This window comes from Schistocerca nitens, chromosome 4, assembly GCF_023898315.1.
Source record: "Schistocerca nitens isolate TAMUIC-IGC-003100 chromosome 4, iqSchNite1.1, whole genome shotgun sequence".
Classification (NCBI taxonomy): Eukaryota; Metazoa; Arthropoda; class Insecta; order Orthoptera; family Acrididae; genus Schistocerca; species Schistocerca nitens.
Genome location: NC_064617.1, coordinates 799,652,813 through 799,674,838, shown reverse-complemented (window position 1 = coordinate 799,674,838; position 22,026 = coordinate 799,652,813).

Below are 22,026 nucleotides of genomic sequence, written 5' to 3'. Positions count from 1 at the left end.
TTAGTAAGCAATAATTAATAATTCAGCTTATTCACGGAAGCTGTGCACAATCATGATGAAATTAGTGGACAAAATAGTATCACTGTTCTGAGTCTGTAACTTCTGTTGGTAAAGCATTATTTTATTATTACTGTAACAGTAAGAGTAAGGATTCCATGAACAGTTGTCACAAGAAAGATTAGTTTGGAAAAGCCACAAAGCTATGGCAAACTTCAGCATGAAATTTAACTGTTAGAATGGTCATGGTTGGGTGTAGGCATTGTTAGGAAGTGTTACTTGTAAAAAAACAATAAACCAAGTAGAATGATCAGCACTGTTATACTTTCAAATGAACTTTTTCCATCTATAGCTGAGGAACTTTAATTTACATAAAATTAAAAACACATTATCATACTGGGTAACACAGATTCATCCAGCTACAAAGTAGGTTTCTCTCTCTTAACCATCCCCATCCATGCCCAATCACTGCTAATTAATATTAAATGAGATAAGGGGGAGGCTGCAGACTCAATCCTTATCCTTGAATTCCAGAAGAGCTTTGGAAGAACTCTGAAGGAACAAACATTCAAGTTTTGATAACTACCAGTGTAACTCTTACAGGCCACCAGCACAAAGGTTGAGCATGAACCAAACAAGTTCATGAATGACATTTATTAAACTGGAAACTTCCATGAGATTTGGAAAAGAATCATAATTACTACATTCCTGAAGAAAGGAAGAATAGGTTACTACATGGTCAGTCTGGTATCAAAAGCATAAAAAATGCTCAAAAGTACTTCAGTGAAAGATGGAATGGAAAATTTAAAGCAGGTTAGGGGTGAACTGGTCTTAATATTTAAAGAAGTAGGAGATCATAAAAACAATTTTAGTATTGTGGCCGAAGATAGGGAGCAGATTAAGGGAGGGGAAGGGGGAGGGGGGAACAAATAAAAGTACTTTCAGTTTTTAGATCTGAAGGCTGCTGAATAAAAATGGTTTCTGTACTTTGGCTGTGTGGTATTATCTACACCAGTAGACTCCACTCTTTTTATTCAAGCAGATTGGAGTAATAAGTTTTGATGGAATGGTTCAACAGACTAAAGTCAAGAAATGTGTATGGTGAGGTTGCTTGTGGTCATTAATGATAATTTATATATTGAGCAGCAATGAGGAATATAGGTATGGAAGTTGATTGTCAGATAGAAAAGCAGCATAATACAGTTCACTAACAGCAATTAATCAGATGCTTAATGAAATGGAGGAACCTATGTGCTTGCTGATCATTACAATGTACACATAAACAAAAAGAAAACTAAGGTAATGGTGAGCACAGCAGAAGGATATGCTGGATGGCCGAAAGTTAAACTTGGACAAGAGGCTCTCAAGAGTGGTGGATGAATTTTGCTACCTTGGAAATAGAATAGATAAAGAAGGAAGACATAAGAAAGACGTGGTAGCAATGACTGCAAGGATCTTTTCATAAAAGGAATCTACTGCCAGTGTCAAAAACACAGAGGTTCAGACCATAAAAAGAGTCATGAAAAGCCGTGTTCGAAACACAGCTCTGTATGAGAAAAAATGCTTGACAAGTAAGACAATGGTTGGGAAACTTGACTCATTCTTGAAAACTATAGTCAGCAGGGTGGTGAAGGAATCACAGGAGCAGAAGTTACATAGAAACAAAGAAGACTACTGGCAAGTAACAGGAACGGAGAACTACACCAAATCAGCCTCACAGTTGATGACTGTAACATCAACAAAAAAAGCAAGCTGTTGTAATTTTCTGCTATGTTCGCATTTTTTATCCCATGTAGTGCACCTATGTCATCAGAGTTGCTGTTTACATATGACACCTTCAAGATCCTCACAGCCAAGCATACATTTACTGATGTATCATAGTGACTCATCTTGATTTCCTCCCTGGATTGTAATTTAATTCTCTCTGTCTCTGCTTGCACCCTTCTGAACCGCAAAAGCTGCCCCACTTCAACTGCAAAAACTATGATTTCAAAGACAGCATGGAATGAAGAACTACACAAAGAAAGGTGTAAAAAACACTCAATAGCATAAAAAGTGCATCCACAAACCAACTAGTCTAGATACACCCAGACATACTGTCTGTGTATCTACCACAACACAATATATTGACTGAGCAAGATGGGGCAGTGGTTAGCACACTGGACTCACATACAGGAGGACAATGGTTCAAACCCACCCTCTGGCCATCCTGATTTAGGTTTTCCATGATTTCCCTAAATCGCTTCAGGCAAATGCAGATGGTTCCTTTGAAAGGCCATCGCTGACTTCCATCCTCATCCTTCCCTATTGCGATGGGATTGAGGACCTAGCTGTTTGGTCCCTTCCCCCAAACCAACACAATATTGACAATGGTATTGCTTTAGTATGTGTATTATAGATTCTCTGTAATTGATATGAGAGAGCTATGAATTGTACTGTGTGAAGGGTGCCATTCAAGAGTTGTCTTTAGACTGTTGACAATTTTTACATGAAACCTTCCAGAGACTGATTCATAGTGAAATTCATAGTGTTGATGGCAATAGCATAGCCTTGGTCCCTGTATCAATAACAGAGATTCTACAATACATATGCAAAAGATGGACAAGTAATACTGCAAGCTGTACATAAGAAATCTACATATACATCTACATCTAAACTCTGCAAACCACAGTGAGGTGCATGGCAGAGGGTATGTCCCATTGTATCAATTATTAGGGTTTCTTCCTGTTCCATTCACATATGGAGTGTGGGAAGAATGATTGTTTGAATGCCTCTGTCCATGCAGTAATTATTCTAATCATATCCTCATGATCCTCATGCGAGCAATACATAGGGGGTTGTCATATTCCTAGAGCAGTCTTTTAAAGACAGCACTTGAAGCTTTGTTAATAGACTTTCTCAGGATAGTTTATGCCTATCTTCAAGAGTCTTCCAGTTTAGTTCCTTCAGTATCTCTTTAACACTCTCCCAAGGGTTAAACAAACCTGTGACCATTTGTGTTGCCCTTTTCTGTATATGTTCAAAATCCCCTGTTTGTCCTATCTGGTACAGGCCCCACACACTTGAGCAATATTCTAGAACCAGTCGCATGAGTGATTTGTAAGAAATATCCATTGTAGACTGATTGCATTTCTCCAGTATTCTACCAAAAGACTGAAGTCTACCACCTGCTTTACCCATGACTGAACCTAAGTGAACATGCCATTTCATATTCCCACAAAGTATTAAACACAGGTGTTTTTTGAGTTGGCCGATTCCAACATTGACTCATGGTTTTTCATTTTGTGAAATAAAAAATTTTACATTTCTGAACATTTAAAGCAGGTTGCCAGTCTCTGCATCACATTGAAATCTTATCAAGGTTTGACTGAATATTTATCCAGCTTCTTTTAGATTGTACTTCATTATAGATAACTGAATCATCAGTAAAAAGCCTGACTTTACTATTAATATTTTCTGCCAGGTCATTAATATACAATATGAACAACAAGGGTACCAACACACTTCCCTAGGGCACACCTGAAGTTACTTTTACATCTAATGATGCCTTTCCATCCAAGACAAAATGCTGTGACCTCCCTACCAAAAAGTCCTCAGTCCAGTCACAAATTTAACTTGATACCACATATGATCATACTTTAAGTGTAGGTGTGACACTGAGTCAAATGCTTTATGGAAATAAAGAAACACTGCATCTACCTGGCTACCTTGATCCAAAGCTTTAAGTATGTCATGTGAGAAAAGTGTGAGTTGGGTTTCACGTGATCAGTGTTTTCGAAATCCATGCTGGTTGGCATTGAGGAGGTCATTCTGTTTGCGCTCAGAGTATGTATTAAGATTCTACAACAAATTGATGTCAAGGATACTGGATGGTAGTTTTGTGGATCACTTGTACTACCCTTCTTGCAGACGGGTGTGACCTGTGCCTTTTTTCCAAGAACTGGGCACAGTTTATTGTTCGAGGTATCTATAATAGATTCTAGTGATATGAGGGGCTAACTCAGGTGCAAATTCACTATAGAATATGACAGGGATTCCATCAGGGCCTGGAGCTTTGTTCAATTTTAACAATGTCAGCTGTTGCTCAACACCACTGACACTAATACTTATTTCAATCATCTTTTCAATGGTTTGAGGATTAAATTGGGGCAGTTCTCCTGGGTTTTCCTTTATAAAGGAACACTTGAAAATGGTGCTAAGCATTGTAGCTTTTGCTTCCCTACTCTCAATTTCAGTTCCTGTCTCATTTGCTAGGGACTGGACACCAACTTTGGTGTCACTAACAGCCTTTACATATAACCAGAAGTTCTTTGGGTTCTGTGACAATATGCAACTATGGTAGTCATTGAAGGCATCATGCATTGTTTTCTAGGCAACCAAATGTTTCATTCAGCATTTCTCTATCTATAACCCTACACTCTTTTTACACCTATTATTATCTCATTTTCTTTAGAAGTTTCTTTACAGTGACTGTATACCATGGAGGTTCCCTCCCATTATGAACTGTTCTTCTGGGTACATATCTATCTAGTGCATGGTAAACTAGTCTTTTACACATGAGCCAGAGTTCCTCTACGTGCTCCTGCCCTGTGCTGAAAGTTTCAAGTTCCTCATTGAGAAATGACGCTACTGATTTTTTATCTATTTTATTGAATGTATAAATCATTGTGCTTCTTTTAGTTGTAATTTGTACTTTGGTAATCATTGTTGGCACAATCATTTCATGGTCACTGATACCAATTTTGATGTGGATGCCCTCAAAGAGGTCAGGTCTATTTGTTGCCATTAGATCCAATACATTTCCATCATGAGTGGGGTTCCTAAGTATCTGTTCTAGATAGTTTTCAGAGAAGGCACTTAGTAAGTTTCACAGGGCATCTTATCAAGCCCACCACTAACAAAACTAGAATTTTCCCAATTAATTGTTGGTTGTTGGATGATGAAAGTCTCCGCTGATGATTACAGTATGACTGGGGAACTTACATACAAATGAACTGTCGTTTCCTCTAAAGTTTTCAGTTACGTCAGGAGAAGAGTCTGGTGGGCAATAGAAGGATCCAGTTATCATTTTATGTCCACCCCTGATACTGAGTCTTTCCCAAATAATCTTACATGCAGTTGCAATTTCTACTTCTGTGGATTTGAGTTTCTTGTCCATTGCGACAAATACACCACCTGTTTCCCACTTGCCTATTCTTTTCAACATACACTTAAATTTCTCCAAAAATCTCAGTGCTACAAGTTCAAGTCTCAACCAGGTTTCTGTACCTAGTATTAAAGAGCTTCACTGTTTTTCATGAACAGTTCAAACTCTATCAGTTTGTTGCGAATGCTTTGGCAGTTTACCATTAGGATTTTAATTCTCTCACCTGTGGGAGGCATTTCTTCCAATCTGACACTGATACTTCTGGGTTTCCTACAGCTGTTGTTATCTGGACTGGATGGAGAGTCGCCTAATCTAAAAAATACTTGTGTGCACCCCACCCACAACCAGCTACCTGAGTAGCAGCCTCTGATGTGTAGTGCACGCCTGACCTATTTAGGGGACCCTACAGTTCTCAACTCTATGGCCCAAGTCCTGGGAGTCGCAACCTAGCTTGTCACAGAACTTTTGAAGTCTCTGGTCCAGTCCTTACACTCAGAACAAAAGGGCCACAGTTCTGAGAGCACTGCTGCAAACTGTGAGCTTTGTTGAAACTCCATGCACGAGGCTGGTCTTCTCAACCTTCTCTGCCAGTCATTGGAATGACTTAAGAATGACCTAAGAGCCCAGATAACAGGCATCATTTGTTCCAAAGTGCATCAGAATCTGCAGTTGGTTGCACCCTGTTCCCTCAGTGGCTGCTGGAATAGCCTTTTCAACATGCTGAATGAGGCCCCCAGGCATACACACTTGAGTGCACTTGGTCTTTTTCTGCCCCTTGCTGCCATTTCTCTAAGGGGTACCATCATTTAACTTGCTTAAATCTCTCATCATAATGATACTGAAATTTATTTTGTATGTAGATCACAGAAAAATTTATTATCATTCGTTAATTACATGTTTCATGTCATGAGTTCCTTATTGATTTTGTGCATGGTCTATTAATATTGCACTTGGTCACTTCCTTGACACTGATTTCTGTATGTTTGGTGTAAAGATTGACATCAGAAAATAGAATGAGCAGAAACATGAAATTAATGAATAATAATAAATTTATTTGGCATTCTAGGCAGAAGTTACATTTCTGACTACATTACAAATGATGGTCTGTATTTGATAAGGGTACTACATGCTATGATATTGATTATTACTTAAGAAAATGTTTTTGTTGTTGTGGTCTTCAGTCTGAACACTGGTTTATGCAGCTCTCCATGCTACTCTATACCATGCAAGCCTCTTCATCTCTAAATAACTACTGCAACTTACATCCTTCTGAATCTACTTACTGTATTCATAACTTGGTCTCTCTCTACAATTTTTACTCCCAGCTTTTCCCTAAAATACTAAATTGGTGATCCCTTGATGTCTCAGAATGTCCTATTAACTGATCCCTTCTTCTAATCAGGGTGTGCCACAATTTTTTCTCCCCAATTCTATTCAGTACCTCCTCATTAGTTATGTTATCTACCCACCTCATCTTCAGCATTCTTCTGTAGCACGATATTTCAAAAGCTTCTTTTCTCCTCTTGTCTAAACTGTTCATTTTTCAATACAAATACTTTCAGAAAAGATTTCCTAACACTTATATCTATATTCTTTCTTCTTCTTCTGTGGTGCTACAGTCCAGGATGAATCTTGGCCTTCCCAGTGAGCTTCCACCATCCATTACGGTCACATGCTACCCTCCTCCAGTTTCTGCATCCGAGCTGCAGTAGGTCTTCTTCCACTCCATCCAGCCATCTTGCTTGAGGTCGACCTCACCCTCTTTGTCCTCCTGGATTACCAAAGAGAATCTTCTTTATCACCTCACACTCCTCCATTCTTGCCACATGATCTGCCCATCTTATCCTTCCTGATTGTATGATTTTTGTGACAGGAGCATCGACATATATAGTGTACAATTCTGCATTTACCTTTTCCTCCAATGTTCTCTGTCATACACAGTGCCAATTATTCTCCTCAAAACTTTCCTCTCAAATCCTTCGAGCAGCCTTGCAGCTGTTTCCGTCAACGGCCATGTTTCTGAAGCATAAGTGAGAAATGGTCTAACAAGGATTTTACAAATAGTGAATTTTGTTGGGCAGCTGAGGAGTATTGACTGGAATAAATTACTCAAGGTGAAATATGCCTTATTTGCTGATATCAGCCTAATCTTAATTTCAGTTGAAAATCAGCCTAATCTTAATTTCAGTTGAGATGTCATTAAAGCAAATGACTGTGGAACCAAGATATTTGAAGTTATCAACTCTTTCAAATGTGAATCCATTCACACTGAAAGTTGACGGCATATCGGGTTGACATGCATTTCCACAGGCCATGTACAGTATTTAGTTTCATTTTCATTTATCATAAGACCAATCTTCTTACTTGCTTCACTTAAGGCTGTAAAAGCTTCTTTCAGTGCTGGTACTGTCTGCACTATGATGTCTACATCATCTGTATATGCTAAAATCTGCACTGACTTGTAGAATTTGGTGGGTGGTGGTTAGTGTTTAACGTCCCGTCGACAACGAGGTCATTAGAGACGGAGCACTAGCTCGGGTTAGGGAAGGATTGGGAAGGAAATAGGCCGTGCCCTTTCAAAGGAACCATCCCGGAATTTGCCTGAAATGATTTAGGGAAATCACGGAAAACCTAAATCAGGATGGCCGGAGACGGGATTGAATCGTCGTCCTCCCGAATGCGAGTCCAGTGTGCTAACCACTGCGTGACTTGTAGAAGATGGTGTCCCTGGTCTGTAGGCCTGCTTCCCTAATCACCTTCTCGGGTGCTACATTAAATAATAAGCATGTGTATGACAGAGAACATTGGAGGAAAAGGTAAATGCAGAATTTTACACTATATATGTCGATGCTCCTGTCACAAAAATCATACATTTTAACCATTCTCAGGAGCTTTCCATGTATCCCCATCTCCTGTAAGGCATGAAACAACTTGTTTTATTGATGCTGTCGAATGCAGCCTTAAAGTCAATAAATAGGTGATGTGTTCCCATTCTATATTCAACAGTTTTCTCCAGAATTTGGTGCAGGTTGAAAATCTGGTCTATTGTTGACCTTCCACATCGAAATCTGCTTTGGTATATTTCAATTTCTTTATCCACCTGTGGGAGTAGCTGATCAAAAATAATATTAGATAACACCTTGTACTCCAGGTTCAGGAGGATGATTCCATGGTGGTTTCTACAGTCCATTTGGTGACCCTTTTTATATATGGGACATAATATTCCTTCATTCCATTCATCTGCTATCCTTTCCCATTCAAATATGAGAGTTCAAACAGAGACTGCTATAATGTTGCTCCTCCACATTTTAGCAGTTCCGCAGGAATTCTATCAGTGCTGGGGGCCTTGTTATTCTTCAGTTTCCTTAAAGCTTTTTAAACATCCTCTAACCCTAGGCTATCCAGTGGCTGTTCATCATCCAATCACTACTCACAATCATTAGAGATATCCTCTGCTTTCTTTATCTCTCGATTCAGTAGGTCATTAAAGTACGGTATCTTTGCAATCTTTCCATTATGTTTCCTTCTTCATCTCTAATCAAGCTGGTTATTGGAGCAAATAGTCTTCTAGCATTGTTTCTTTTATAAAGAACTTCCTTGTTTCATTCTTCTTCTTGGGCAATTCCACACACATTCTATTTCAGCCTTGTCCATTCCCTTTTCTTTCGGTGATGTGTCATCTGTTTGATCCTCCTTTTCTCTCAATAATCCTCCGACAAGTTCTTGTGCAGTTCACCTGAAATGTCTTTTGGTATGCAGTGTTCTTTTCTTCAGTCACTCTCTTACACTCTTCATCAAACCATGTAGGCCGTTTTGATTTTCTCTCCATCCCTAGTGTTTCCATAGCTAAAATGTCTATAGCTCTTTTTATAGTCATCCATTTTTGTTCCATGTCATTACTGTCTCACATTGTTTTTTGTTCTTGTTCTAGGGCCTGAGAAACTTTCTGACAGTATGATTCATCAATTTCTGTTAGTTGCAGTACTGCAATATTGCACCATTCTTTCCTAGTATGTCTTTCTTTCTGAGCATTTGATATCCTTGCTCTTATCTTGGCCATTACAAGAAAATGATCTGAATCCAAATTAGGGCCACGAAAGGTTCAAACATCCATCAAGTTAGATTTATGCCTCTGGTCTACCAGTACATGATCAGTTTGATTAAAGTTTCCACCGTCAGGTGACTTCCATGTACTCTTGTGTATCTCCTTATGGGGAAACATGATAGATCCCACTATCATATTACGGGAGGCTGCGAAGAGGATCAATCTCATTCCATTATCATTAGGGAATTCATGTTTACTATGGGCACCAATTATGGGCTGCAACATATCTTCTCTTCCAAGTTGTGCATTAAAATCACCCATTATGATCTTGATGTCATTGCTTGGACACTTATCATAAGCTTTTTCAAGGGCATCATAGAAATCATCTTTTAGGTCTTCAATACATTCTTCTGTTGCGCATGTCCATTAATTATGCTATAATTAAAGAATCTTCCTTTAATTCTAATTACTGATAGCCTTGGATTAATGGGTGTAAAATTCATCACTAAACATTTCAGGTCTTTATCAACAAGGAAACCTGTACCAAACTCATGTCTGTTATCATCACAGCAATAGAACATAGTAAACTTTCTTTTCCAATACCCCACTCCCTGTCCATCGAATTTCTTGGATGGCAATAATGCTCTCTTTGAGCTTCCCCTGCTGGTCTAATAACTTCCTTAGAGAGCCTGGGCTATATGAAGATCAAACATTCCAGGTACCAATTCGAAGATGTTTTCAACTTTTTAACCATTTATTGTCCAAGATCCATGCCATGCTGTCGTCTATTAATCCGTCTGGCTTCTGCTCTTTGGGTTTTCATAACTTTACTTTTTTTTACAGGAAGAGGATATTAGTCTCGAGCCCAACCCCCAACCTGGCAGACCAGGATTTGTATTAGATTTACTCCCCTAGCGAAGCTGACTTCACTACACCTCTAGAGCCTTCCCTGCCCTATGTTGTGGGACACACTTCATCTGGCTCCTCAGTTGAGACCAGTCAGGCTTGGGTGACCCTGCCAGTAGCTACGCTACCGCTGGCACAGCTCTTGACTTCACGGAAGCATGCTAGCACTTCTGCCTGGCACTGAAGGTGCCTACTACAAGGCAGCAAACCCTCTGCCCGGCACAGAAGGTGCCTACTACAAGTTGGTGTCCCCTGGGAGATTATATCTATATTCAGTGTTAACAAATTTCTCTTCTTTGGAAACACTTTCCTTGCCATTGCCAGTCTGCATTTTATATCCCCTCTACTTCCATCATCATCAATTATTCTGTTACTCAAATAGCAAAAATCGTGTACTACTTTCAGTATCTTGTTTCCTCAACATTACCTGATTTAATGAAACCACATTCTATTATCCTTGTTTTGCTTTTGTTGATATTCATCTTATATCCCCCTTTCAAGACACTGTCAATTCTATTCAACTGCTCTTAAGTCCTTTGCTGCCTACTCCAAATTTTTCTTTCGTATCCTTTACTGCTTGCTAAATGTACAGATTGAATAACCTTTACTACAGGCTACAACCCTGTAACCTCACTCCTTTCTCAGCCACTGCTTGTCTTTCAAGTCTCCCAACTACTGTCTGGTTACGGGGAGGAGGAGGACATCAATGTTTAACACCCCTTCGACAATGAGATCATTAAAAAAGGAGAACAGGCTCAGAGCTGGGAAGGGTGGAGAAGGAAATTGGGCATGCCCTTTCAAAGGAGCCATTCCAGAATTTGCCTTAAGCAATTTAGAAAAATCATGGAAAACCTAAATCTGGATGGCCGGAAGCAGATTGAACCATCGTCATCTTGAATCTGTCTGGTTACTACACAAGTTGTAAACAGCCTTTTCCTCCCTGTATTTTACCTATGTTATCTTCAAAATTTCAAAGAGAGTATTCCAGTCAGAGTTGTCAAATGCTATAAACATAGCTTTGTCTTTCCTTACCCTATCTTCTAAGACAAGCTGTAGGGTCAGTATTGCCTCACGTGTTCCTACATGCCTATGGAATCTTCTTCGAGATCTGCTTCTACCAGTTTTTCCATTCTTCTATAAGGAATTTGTATCAGTATTTTGCAACCATGATTTATTAAACTGATAGTTCAGTAATATTCATCTGTCGGCACCTGCTTTCTTTGGAACTGATATTATTACATTTTGCTTGAAATATGAGTATTTTGCCTGTTTCATACATCTTCTGCACCAGATGAAAGAATTTTGTCATTGCTGACTCTCCCAAGGCTGACAGTAGTTCTGACCAAATGTCTACTCCTGGAGCCTTGTTTCCACTTAGGTCTTTCAGTGCTCTGTCAAATTCTTGTTGCAGTATCATATCTTCCATCTCATCTTCATCTATGTCCTCTTCCACTTACATAACATTGCCATCAAGTTCATCTCCCTTGCATAGACCCTCTATATACTCCAACCTTTCCATTCTTTGCTTAGGACTGGTTTTCCATCTGAGTTCTTGATATTCATATATCTGCTTCTCTTTTCTCTAAAGACTTCTTTATTTTTCCCATATATAATGTCTCTTTTTACTCTACTGAAATATGCTCCTAGATGCTTACACTTGTCCTCTAGCCATTCCTTCTTAGCCATTTCGCACTTGCTGTCAATCTCATTTTTTAGATGTTTATATTCCCTTTCATCAGTTTCATTTTTATATTTTCTCATTTCATTAATTAAATTCAATATCTCCTCATTACTCAAGGATTTCTAATAGACACTGTCTTTATACCAATTTGATACTCTGCTGCTATCACTATTTCATCTCTCGGAGCTACCCAGTTCATCTTCAGCTATATTCCTTTTCCCTGATCTATTTAATAATTGCCTAATACTCTCTCTGAAACCCTAAATCTCTGGGTTCTTTCAACTTATCTACATCCCATCTCCATAATTCCCTACCTTTTTGCAATTTCTTTAGTTTTATTCTACTGTTCGTAACCAATAAATTGTGGTCAAGATTCCACATCTGCCCCCAGAAATATCTTAGAATTTAAGAAATCTCTGTCTTAGCATTATATTATCAGTCTGAAACCTTCCAATGTCTCCAGGTTTCTTCCATGTGCACAGCTTTCTTTCATGATTCTTAAACCAAGTGTTAGTTGCAATTAAATTATGCTCTGTGCAGAATTCTACAAAGTGGTTTCATCTTTCATTCCAGATTCACGTACAATTTTCTTTCTCTTCCTTTTCCTACTACTGAATTCCAGTCCCCCATCACAGTTAAATTTTTGTCTCCCTTAACTACCTGAATAATTTATTTTATCTGTGCATGCATTTCTTCATTCTCTTCACCATCTGAGTAGCTAGTTAGCATACAAATTAGTACTACTGTGACTATGGTGGGTATTGGCTTTTGTGTCCATCTTGGCTACAATAATGTATTCACTATGCTGTTTACAGTAGGTTACCTGCATTCTTATTTCCTTCCTTATTCATTTTTAAACCTACCTTTGCATTACCCCTATTTGATTTTGTATTTGTAGCCCTGTATTCACCGGGCCACAAGTCCCATTCCTCCTGCCACCCAACTTCCCTTTTTCCCCTCTATATCCAACTGCAACTTGTCCATTTCCCTTTATAAATTTTCTAACCTACCTGTGCGATTAAGGGATCTAACATTCCATGTTCCAGTCTGTAGAAGACTAGTTTTGTTTGTTCTGATGACATATTCCTGCTAGCCCCCATCTGGTGATACGAATGGGGGACTATTTTACCTCTGGAATATTTTATCCAAGAGGATGCCATCATCATTTAACCATACAGCCCTGTGGAAAAATTACAGCTGTAGTTTCGCCTTGGATTCAGCTGTTCACAGTACCAGCACAGCATAGTTATTTTGGTTGATGTAACAAGGCCAAATCAGGCCAGCACACAGACTGCATCCTCTGCAACTACTGGAGAGGCTGTCGCTCCTCTTCAGGAACCACACGTGTATCTGGACTTCAACAGATATCCCTCCATTGTGGTTGCATGTATGGTGCAGATACCTGTATCGCTGAGGCATGCAAGCCATCCTACCAATGGCAAGGTCCATGGTTCATGGAGGTTTGTAACAAAACACTTTCAATGAGAACAGTATCTAGGGACAGGGTCTTACAATGTAACAGTTTGTACATGAAATTTTGGTTTCACTTTTATTCAGCATTTTAGGTTTGTTACCATATGGCAAGTGGCGCAAAGACTGGCAACTTGCTTTAAATATTCAGAAATGTAAAGTTGTGCACTTCAAAAAAAAAAAAAAATAAATAAATAAAAAAAAATAAAAAAATCATATGACTGTAATATCAATGAATCACTGATGAAATCAGCCAACTCATACATATACCTGGGTGTAATACTTTATACGGATATGAAATGGGAATGATCACATAGGCTCAGTTGTGGGTAAAACAGGTGGCAGACTTCGGTTCATTGGTAGAATACTGGGGAAGTGCAGTCAGTCTACAAAGAAGACTGCTTACAAATCGCTTGTGCAAACGGTTGTAGAATATTGTTCACACATGTGGAACCTGTACCAAATAGGACTAACATGGGTTAGTGAACGTATACAGAGAAGGGCAGCACGAATGGTTACAGGTTTGTTTGATTCAGGAGACAGTGTCACAGAGATACTGAAGGAACTGAAATGAAAGACTCAAGATAGATGTAAACTATCCCAAAGAACAAAGTTTCAAGAACCTGCTTTAAATGACAACTCTAGGAATATACTACAGCCTCCTATGTATCAGTCACATAGGGAGTGTCAGGATAAGATCAGAATAATTACTGCATACCCTCCACCATGCACCTTGAGGTGGTTTGCAGAGCATACATGTAGTTGTAGATGGCAATCAGTTTCCCAGAAGACTCAATATTTTTATTTACTTAAATGTATCAACTATTTTATGAAAGATATAAATGTGCTTCTAAATATGCCCATAAAATATTTCCTGTTCAACATTTTTTTCAATTTTATTTACAATTTCTCCTAACATTTTCAGTTGTACTCCTGAAATACCCATATAAGTTATATGAGGTATCCAACTGTTGAAGAAACAGTTCTTATTTGCAGTAAAACGTAAATGCAATTTGCATTTCACACACTTCACTCAGGCAGGCTATTCAATAGCACGATGAAACTTTGGACCATCCTTTCATATTTTGTAATAGTCTAATGTCCTGTACCATCCAATAAGTCCTTTCTTTCTCTTTGTGGTATGGAAATCTCAACAGAACTAGTTCTAGGTCTTCCTTGCCTCCCGTTTCCCCTCGGACAGCAAACCACTATTTATGACTTTCTTGAACTCGTCTATGGTGAGTATGCTTTTCAAATGCATTCCACTTGATAGTGCCTATCCTCTGTCCTTCCCCCATGAACCATGGACCTTGCCGTTGGTGGGGAGGCTTGCGTGCCTCAGCGATACAGATGGCCGTACCGTAGGTGCAACCACAACGGAGGGGTATCTGTTGAGAGGCCAGACAAACATGTGGTTCCTGAAGAGGGGCAGCAACCTTTTCAGTAGTTGCAGGGGCAACAGTCTGGATGATTGACTGATCTGGCCTTGTAACATTAACCAAAATGGCCTTGCTGTGCTGGTACTGCGAACGGCTGAAAGCAAGGGGAAACTACAGCCGTAATTTTTCCCGAGGACATGCAGCTTTACTGTATGATTAAATGATGATGGCGTCCTCTTGGGTAAAATATTCCGGAGGTAAAATAGTCCCCCATTCGGATCTCCGGGCGGGGACTACTCAAGAGGACGTCGTTATCAGGAGAAAGAAAACTGGCATTCTACGGATCGGAGCGTGGAATGTCAGATCCCTTAATCGGGCAGGTAGGTTAGAAAATTTAAAAAGGGAAATGGAGAGGTTAAAGTTAGATATAGTGGGAATTAGTGAAGTTCGGTGGCAGGAGGAACAAGACTTTTGGTCAGGTGATTACAGGGTTATAAATACAAAATCAAATAGGGGTAATGCAGGAGTAGGTTTAATAATGAATAAAAAAATAGGAGTGCGGGTTAGCTACTACAAACAGCATAGTGAACGCATTATTGTGGCCAAGATAGACACAAAGCCCATGCCTACTACAGTAGTACAAGTTTATATGCCAGCTAGCTCTGCAGATGATGAAGAAATTGATGAAATGTATGACGAGATAAAAGAAATTATTCAGGTAGTGAAGGGAGACGAAAATTTAATAGTCATGGGTGACTGGAATTCGTCAGTAGGAAAAGGGAGAGAAGGAAACATAGTAGGTGAATATGGATTGGGGGGAAGAAATGAAAGAGGAAGCCGCCTTGTAGAATTTTGCACAGAGCATAACTTAATCATAGCTAACACTTGGTTCAAGAATCATAAAAGAAGGTTGTATACCTGGAAGAATCCTGGAGATACTAATAGGTATCAGATAGATTATATAATGGTAAGACAGAGATTTAGGAACCAGGTTTTAAATTGTAAGACATTTCCAGGGGCAGATGTGGATTCTGACCACAATCTATTGGTTATGAACTGCAGATTGAAACTGAAGAAACTGCAAAAAGGTGGGAATTTAAGGAGATGGGACCTGGATAAACTGAAAGAACCAGAGGTTGTAGAGAGTTTCAGGGAGAGCATAAGGGAACAATTGACAGGAATGGGGGACAGAAATACAGTAGAAGAAGAATGGGTAGCTCTGAGGGATGAAGTAGTGAAGGCAGCAGACGATCAAGTAGGTAAAAAGACGAGGGCTAGTAGAAATCCTTGGGTAACAGAAGAAATATTGAATTTAATTGATGAAAGGAGAAAATATAAAAATGCAGTAAATGAAGCAGGCAAAAGGGAATACAAACGTCTCAAAAATGAGATCGACAGAAAGTGCAAAATGGCTAAGCAGGGATGGCTAGAGGACAAATGTAAGGATGTAGAGGCTTGTCTCACTAGGGGTAAGATAGCTACTGCCTACAGGAAAATTAAAGAGACCTTTGGAGAGAAGAGAACCACTTGTATCAATATCAAGAGCTCAGATGGCAACCCAGTTCTAAGCAAAGAAGGGAAGGCAGAAAGGTGGAAGGAGTATATAGAGGGTTTATACAAGGGCGATGTACTTGAGGACAGTATTATGGAAATGGAAGAGGATGTAGATGAAGATGAAATGGGAGATAAGATACTGCGTGAAGAGTTTGACAGAGCACTGAAAGACCTGAGTCGAAACAAGGCCCCGGGAGTAGACAACATTCCATTAGAACTACTGATGGCCTTGGGAGAGCCAGTCATGACAAAACTCTACCATCTGGTGAGCAAGATGTATGAGACAGGCGAAATACCCACAGACTTCAAGAAGAATATAATAATTCCAATCCCAAAGAAAGCAGGTGTTGACAGATGTGAAAATTACCGAACTATCAGTTTAATAAGTCACAGCTGCAAAATACTAACGCGAATTCTTTACAGACGAATGGAAAAACTGGTAGAAGCGGACCTCGGGGAAGATCAGTTTGGATTCCGTAGAAACGTTGGAACACGTGAGGCAATACTAACCTTACGACTTATCTTAGAAGAAAGATTAAGAAAAGGCAAAGCTACGTTTCTAGCATTTGTAGACTTAGAGAAAGCTTTTGACAATGTTAACTGGAATACTGTCTTTCAAATTCTGAAGGTGGCAGGGGTAAAATACAGGGAGCGAAAGGCTATTTACAATTTGTACAGAAACCAGATGGCAGTTATGAGTCGAGGGGCATGAAAGGGAAGCAATGGTTGGGAAAGGAGTGAGACAGGGTTGTAGCCTCTCCCCGATGTTATTCAATCTGTATATTGAGCAAGCAGTAAAGGAAACAAAAGAAAAATTCGGAGTAGGTATTAAAATTCATGGAGAAGAAATAAAAACTATGAGGTTCGCCGATGACATTGTAATTCTGTCAGAGACAGCAAAGGACTTGGAAGAGCAGTTGAACGGAATGGACAGTGTCTTGAAAGGAGGATATAAGATGAACATCAACAAAAGCAAAACGAGGATAATGGAATGTAGTCAAATTAAATCGGGTGATGCTGAGGGGATTAGATTAGGAAATGAGACACTTAAAGTAGTAAAGGAGTTTTGCTATTTAGGGAGTAAAATAACTGATGATGGTCGAAGTAGAGAGGATATAAAATGTAGACTGGCAATGGCAAGGAAATCGTTTCTGAAGAAGAGAAATTTGTTAACATCGAGTATAGATTTAAGTGTCAGGAAGTCGTTTCTGAAAGTATTTGTATGGAGTATAGCCATGTATGGAAGTGAAACATGGACGATAAATAGTTTGGACAAGAAGAGAATAGAAGCTTTCGAAATGCGGTGCTACAGAAGAATGCTGAAGATTAGATGGGTAGATCACATAACTAATGAGGAGATATTGAATAGAATTGGGGCGAAGAGGAGTTTGTGGCATAACTTGACAAGAAGAAGGGACCGGCTGGTAGGACATGTTCTGAGGCATCAAGGGATCACAAATTTAGCATTGGAGGGCAGCGTGGAGGGTAAAAATCGTAGAGGGAGACCAAGAGATGAATACACTAAGCAGATTCAGAAGGATGTAGGTTGCAGTAGGTACTGGGAGATGAAGAAGCTTGCACAGGATAGAGTAGCATGGAGAGCTGCATCAAACCAGTCTCAGGACTGAAGACCACAACAACAACAACAACAACAACATCCTCTGTCAAGAAACCAAGCATTCAGATCAAGTACATGAAAATATATTCTGTGGTACAATTTTTTGAATGAATCTGTATCCCGTACAGGGCTTTCACTAAATCCATAGGACCTACATCTGCTACGAACTGATTTTATTGTGTAATTGCCCTGGGGTATGCTATCTTGACGAGTTTCTTCAACTTCTTGCCATATCTTTCTGCTTCAGTCATTGGAATTGTTCCCATAAAAGTGCTGAGCAATGCCACAAATCTTTTGTTATGCTTTTTTACTGCAGAATAATGTATTTATTTCTCACAGAAAATTGGCTTTTGTCCTTTTTAACCCTTCTAGATATCTTCTTTTCTTGACACACTCAAATGTAAATCCCTTTACACGGCTGGTTTGAACAGTGAGTCTTAGTAGCACAACATTTCCACTGGCTTGTATGTCAGTAAGATGTTCACTTTGGCTACTCCCAGCAGTACACAGTTGTGCACTAAGTAATTTACGTCAAACATTTTATAGTCCCATTTCTTTTGCTTTTTTTTTTCATTCAGCGATATCCTTTGAACAGTATAGTCTGTTCAATAAGGATTTTTTTGAATAGATAGCATGTTTAACTTGTCGATAATAAGGCCGAACATTTCCAAGACACATGAAAATTGGACGGTGTTTTGCAAGGATACTTCTTTCCAACATTTCTCATATCTGCATGAAAGTTTATCCTTTATTTGGCTTTGAAGTATTCCTTTGCTGCGTGGTAAGAATGACATTTAAGTGTAATACGTTGCTTTTGCCTTGTTCTTCTTTGCCACTGTCACCAGTAGTCTCAGAAATAACTACATCAAAAATTCAAATATCAGGCCCAGCCCTCTCATCTTCTTAGTCATCTGCAAATACTTCCTCACTGTCAGTGTCATCCAGTTCCAAATCACCACTTTCTCCAGGAATATTCATAATTGATGCAGAACCTCTATCCTCACAGAAGCATGAATTGATGTTATGTCTACAACTTGAAAGTTATTGTATCTGCCCACATTGGAAAAAAGCTATGTTCATAGCAGCAGATAATACTGTTGCTATATGGCAGCAAGACAAAAATACTGATTAATTATTAATTGTTTAGTTCCATAAACATGAAAACATAATCTGTTCTTCCATAAGCACCATTTTATATGGTTCATAAATGTAATTTCTTGCGACGCGATCTATCAGAAATAACTCTTTCAGCTGCTTCCGTATGCATTTATGTACAGCCGATCTTCAACACATATTATATCCATTTTTGACTGTTATGCCAAAATAACAATATTATATATAGTCTATTCCCATGGAGGCAGACTGTATGCACTGCCACACGGTAACATCATGCATCTACATAAATTTACAGCGTGTTGCCAAGTGGCGGCATCCTGCAAGCACCTATGTGAGTCATGTCTCCAAATGAGTATAATAAAAGGAAACAAAAAGCATACGTAAAAGTCCTCTGAAAACAGTAACCCCAAGTATAAAAAGTTTGACATGTAACTAGTCAAAATAAGCTCGAGTCAGTTCTACTCTTTCAGACTAGTATCTTCCAAGTTGGGAAACATAAAGGTAGAATGTTTAATTAAAACAATAAATGGCTCCCATATTCCCATGGAACACAGATGGGTTCAGAAAACTCAGAAGCAACTGAAAGGGTAATGCTGTACTTGTGTTTACAGAGAAAAAGTTCTGTTCAGGTAAGTAATAAACATTTTTGCTTGTTCGGTGCAACAGCAAGTACAAAAATGTACACGTCGCTGGTCCGAACATGCCAACAGTCACCAAAAGAAAAATTATCACTCTATGTCCACAACATGGCTGTGTAATCATCACTGAAGCTCCTGTCTCACTCTTCCACAGCTTTGGGAGCTCAAACATTGTCCTGAGAACTGAATGTTCTCTGCTTCAAAACAAAAACTGCATATTTATACCAATATGGTGTTGAGATTGTGAACACTGTAATGCTGAAGCGATTTCAGAAAACTGCAAGGTACTTTCAATGTCATCGTGGTTTTCTACTCCACCCTCTTCAATTACTACTAAAATAATATTATATCAGCGCACTTGGCACAATTATTCTTGTATTGCATGCATAGTCCCTCTAGTAAGAGTTAAAAAATAATAGCATCTATACTAAAGTTAAGGAGTACGCAAACAGAGAAACAAATATGAAAACTCAACTGAGACATTTTATTGTATTTCATGCACTTATGGCATATGCCTAGCATATGTAAATTGTAATACATCTTTTTGTGTTTCTTTCATGTAACAGATTTTAAAATAACCAGCAATAAAAATGTTTTGCCCTTTGTTTTCATTGTATCAATCATCATGAAGTTGTTATTCTTTTTAAAAAGCTTTTGTGTCAGTTTTCTTCCTGAACAGCTACGACTTTATAAAAGTACAACATATTTTGAGGAAGGTTCAACAAAAACAAATTTATACTGATTCAACAACAGATATCTTTAAAAGCATTCAGTTTTCCAACATGACAATTTAAATATAACGTATGTTCAAATAAAGATGTCTCAGTTACTTTATTACAATTCAAGAGGAAAACAACAAAATGCTGTTCATTAATGACTTTAGCAATGCATTGCACCTATAAAACATTAATGGCACCAGTAACAAAAGAAAGCAGTTTTCACTACTATTATAATACAACAGACAAATCTCAGTCCAAAGAACAATAAACATCAAAAATGTACCAAAAATTATTTCTTCATTTTATACATAAAAACACATCATACAGAGAGTTGTATATGAAACAGATGTTGCTTCTCAATCTTTATCACCTTGGCCTACAGGAATTATTTTTTATTTACATTCTGCTGGGACCTTCTTGCCATCTGAAGCAACTGCATGGAGTGAAATTTACTGAAACTATGTTCAGGCATCTGGAAATATTGTGAATTTTTTGTGCTCATGATACAACAGCACAAAGCAAAGTATTTAAGAGAGAAGAAACATGTTTATTCATAACAGTGAATACATACACTAAATGAGCATTTGTACTTATCAGCAAATACTTTTCCAAATGTGATGCACATGTTGAAGTGTTTGAAAGTTCTAGAGTGACAAATTATCACATACAAAACAAGAAAATGTTGCTTATGAGTCAAAAGTTTAATAAAATGGTGCCAAAAGGTCTACATAGCACATATACATACATACAAAAAAATTGTTCTTCATATAGAGTTGGAGACTCACTGGTTGTAACAGTATAGTTTTAAAACAGTAAACTTTAATAAAAAGTACTTAATATCTTTTTAACAATGCAGCTTCATCACTCAGTTTTAATTTACTGGCAAGATAAGAATACTGACTGGCTTGCAGAAAAGTAGATCTTTTCTGTTAGTGAAATAAGGGAATAAAAGGAAAGAGACAGAAGTACCCTTTGATAGTGCTTATAAGATTGTCTTGTTCTTATCTACAATGTAAGCCATAAAAATTTCTAAAATGGCAAGTTTGAAAATTTTGCAGAAGCTCTGCAAGAAAACTTGTTCTTCCATCAAATGTGGTGTACATCACATAATCGATTCTGGAAGTAGCTGTACCCCAGAGGAAAGAAATGTATCTGATAGTGGAGAGAAGATATCAGATATAACCTAGTTTATTTTTTGTAACTGTGTCCACATAAAACATCAGCAGTCTTTCTAAATTTCTTAGTTTTACATGCATGTTCCTGTTTTTTGGCAAGCCTGAAGAGGAGTGAAGAAATGGGGAGACTGCCCATATTTCGGCACCAGTATTATTTTTAAGCTACAATGAAAAGTATCAAACAGCACTGATGGAGTACCCAAATATTACTTCAAGATCAAATCTTTTGAAGAACATTAGAATACTTAGGAGGTTGCAAAGCCTTACAAAAAACTGACTGCATCTTCTGTTTCAGTGAAAGCAACATATGGAAGTTTATGTAGACAACTGAAACGAGAAGTGAAAAAGAATTACAGGTTTGCTTTAAGCAGAAAAAAAATTAGATTTCCTCAACTGAAAAGAGTGTAAAAAATTTAAACAAAAGATGTTTTGTCAAATAAGTATAACATATTAAAACAAATTTACAAAACAAAATTTATGCTCAGAGTTCACATTTAAAATAACTTAGCATCACATAAGCTATTCATTAACTTGTGACAAAAAACTTTTACTGTAACCAATAGACAGCAAAATATGCTATTA